The following is a 3,799-nucleotide window of genomic DNA, read 5'->3' on the forward strand; positions in this document are numbered from 1 at the left end:
TACCACCCCCCCCATGGGTCCGTGTCCGTGCATGCCGCGCTCACAGGCATACACCCTGCCCCGCATGGGTCCGTGTCCGTGCGTGCTCACAGGCACCACACCCCCCGCATGGGTCATGTCCATGCGCGCTCACAGGCACACACACCCCCCGCATGGGTCCCGTGCGTGCTCCACAGCACCCCCGCTCACCCACGCATGGGTCCGTGTCCTGCGCGCTCACAGGCATACACTCCCCACACACACACGGGTCCGTGTGCCGTGTGCGCCTCACAGGCATACACCTCCCCCCGCATGGGTCCTGTGTGCCGCTCACAGGCCACACACATCCCTGGGCATGGTGTCCGTGCGCGCTCACAGCACCCCCCCCCCGCCCCACGCATGGGTCCGTGTCCTTATGAGTGCTCACAGCATACACTCCCCCACACCACACACGGGTCCGTGTCCGTGCGCGCTCATACATGGCATACACCCCCCACACACACACAGCGTCCATTGTCCGTTGTGCGCGTCTCAACAGCATACACCCTCCCACACCCACACACGGGTCCGTGGTGCCGCTCACAGTGCATACCCACTCCCCCCCATCACACACGGGTCCGTGTCCGTCCGCGCTCACAGCATACACCCCCCCCGCGTGGGGCCGGTAGTCCGGTGCATATGCTCACAGGCAGATCACCCCTCCCGCATGGGTCCGTGTCCAGCATGCTCACGTTACATACTCCCCCACGTGGGTCTGTGTCCGTTGTTCACGCCCCCGGCATACCCCCCCAATGGGTCTGTTGATTCACGCGTGTGCATGCCACAAAATCAGACTTTAGACAAGTTTCTGATGAGATGTTTATAAGTGGCTGCCCTCAATCCAAGCGCCATTCATTCCTGACTAAGGCCCCAATGACCCCCCATCACACCAGCGTGGGCCCCCCGTCTCGCTCAGCGGCCGTATGCAAACATGGTTCTGTCGGGTTGCAAAGGGGGCTGCCTGGAGAACCATGTCACAAAATGATTGCGCTGGCACACCAGCCCCCAGCACCATGATCTCGTCCAGAGCCACTGCCAACCCGCAGCTCCCAGCCAGAGCAACAACACATAACTGCACCCTCACTCGCCCTAATCTCACGCCTCGCCGAGCGCACCGGCCTCTGCTAGGACACTCAGCCACCAGCTGGGGACGGGACCGAGCACTTTATGACACTCAGAGCCACTGACAGCTCCACGCTGGCCTGCGTCTGCCTGCCATGACGTGGGAGCTTACTCCGCCTCTGCGCAGACTTCCCACGGGAAACCAGGGGGATGGAAGGGCTAGTGGGTGGGCACTAAAACGGGTGCCCCAAACAAACCTGGATTCAGGTCCCTGCTTCGCACAAGACTTCCTACATGATCCCTGGGCAAGTCACTTTAATCTACTCTGTGCCTCGGTTCCCGTCCGTACAATGGGGACACTGCCCCGCCTCCGGGTCAATGCGCCAGCAACGGGAGGCAGCCAGAATGCTTCTGGCAACAACGGCTGCACGGGTACTTGGAGAGAGGCACATCTGTCATCACAAGCAGCGTAACCATCCCACTGTCAGTGCAGCTGCACATGGGCACCCATGGGGAAGGATCTGGGCGTCCTGCCCCACTGAGTGAGATGGAGGGCCCCCAGCTGCACTCGGGGAGATGGAGCGTCCTCCTACTCATATGGCACACACCCAGAGGTGGGTATGAGTGGCCTGTATTGCAGTGCCTCTGATCCCCATTACTCCTGTAGGTCGGTCAAGCCTTCCCGCGCCCGGCACTTTGCCTAAGACTCTCCCAATCTAGAGCCTGTGGCTAATCCCAGGGACACTCTGCTGGGGGGCCGGTTTTGTTCAATAACCTTCATTAAATGATCTGGAGGATGGTGTGGCTGCACTCCTCAGCAAGTTTTGCAGATGACATTAAAACTGGGAGGAGTGGTAAATACGCTGGAGGGTAGGATAGGACACAGAGGGACCTAGACAATTAGAGGATTGGGCCAAAAGAAACCTGATGAGGTTCAACAAGGACAAGTGCAGAGTCCTGCACTTAGGACGGAAGAATCCCATGCACTGCTACAGACTAGGGACCGAATGGCAGGCAGCAGTTCTGCAGAAAAGGACCTGGGGGTTTACAGTGGACGAGAAGCTGGATATGAGTCAACAGTGTGCCCTTGTTGCCAAGAAGGCTAACGGCATTTTGGGCTGTATAAGTGGGGGCATTGCCAGCAGATTGAGGGACATGATCATTCCCCTCTATTCGGACTGGTGAGGCCTCATCTGGAGTACTGTGTCCAGTTTTGGGCCCCACTACAAGAAGGATGTGGAAAAATTGGAAAGAGTCCAGTGGAAGGGCAACAATTTAGTTGGGGATTGGTCCTGCTTTGAGCAGGGGTTGGACTAGACACCTCCTGAGGTCCCTTACAACCCTGATATTCTGTGATTCTGTGACATGTCCCAGTGCAAACCTGGGACCTGGGCTCAGTTCTGGTGGATGCCGATGCCCTTTGCTTCCCAGCCCTGTACTGCTCTCTGGGGGATGCATTCCCCACAGAGCTGGGCTCTTTGCTGAGCCAGCACCGCCCCCAGGCAGAGCTCGGCTGGGCACAGACAGCGGAGCTGCCCAGGCAGGGCTGGGGCCCGGCTCTGCTCCTGGATGTTCCGCAGCAGGAGGGCCACGGAGGCTAAACTGAGTGCAGGGGCTTCCCACAAACCCAGCAGCTGCAACGGGGACCCGGGGCTGGGTTCAAGTGTCTCCATCAGCATGAGTCACTCGCTTATCTCTCTCACAGCCGGCACCGCACGGGCCAAGCGCCCTTCCCCTGTGCCACCACCGAGCACAAGGACTTCACCCGCCAGGGAAAAAGCGACTAATCAGGACTCATCTGTGCGTCAGCTTTTCCCCCTTCGGTTTCTGAAGAGTGAAGAGCTGGGGCCAGCGGGGCACAGTGGGCAAAGGCAGAGGAAGGGCTGGGTCAGCAACCCACACCCGGCTCTGCCAGTGTCCCTCAACGCTGAGCCATGAGTCCCTGCTATTCCTGTGCCAGGCTCCCCCCCCGAGCTCTGCCAGTGCCCCCCACTCTGCTGGCCCCTGTGTGGGATGCCCCCCAGCCCTGCACGGCTCAGGGTGCACTGCGTGCTGGGACCCCTGCCTCATGATCATAAGAGACCCTGCCCCCTCGCCCTGGTCCCAGCCTGGCCCCTGTCAGGGGATCCACCTCACAACCGCTGGTGGGCCAAAGCACGGGGCTGGCTGGAGGTTCCCTCTGCACCCAGCAGCCCTGGTCCAGGCGGATCTGTGCAGGTCCAGGTGGACGGCATCGCAGTGACCTGCGCCCGCACAAACACGCTGGGTCACGGGTGCAAACACACGGCGCAAGCTCTGGCCCGAGAGGACGGCGCCGGTCAGAGCCCAGCCCAATCCCACGCCAGCCCGGGTGCGGCAGCCAGCAGGGCGGCAGCACCGAGCCCGGGATCCACTGGCCCCTGAGCTTCCCTTCGCCATGGTGGTTCTGGTCCTGGTCCCGCTCCCGCTGCAGGTCGGAGCAAAACTCAGCCCTGGCCCCAGCCCCAGCCCCCACCACAAGCCCCCTGCGGCCCTGACCCCCAACACGGGGGCGGGTCAGGTCTGGGTCAGCTCCGGACCCACAAGTGGCACCTGGCAGCGCAGGCTTGTCCCTGGGGCGGGTCTGAGCAGCTCTGGGCTGCGGGGAGTCCGGCTCCAGATCGCTCCCGAGACCGGCTCCCCCCGGGGCGGCCGCAATCCCCCGGCCAGGAGCCGGGCCGGGCCGCGGGGGCTGCTCGGG

This window comes from Chelonoidis abingdonii, chromosome 6 (genome assembly GCF_003597395.2).
Source record: "Chelonoidis abingdonii isolate Lonesome George chromosome 6, CheloAbing_2.0, whole genome shotgun sequence".
Classification (NCBI taxonomy): Eukaryota; Metazoa; Chordata; order Testudines; family Testudinidae; genus Chelonoidis; species Chelonoidis abingdonii.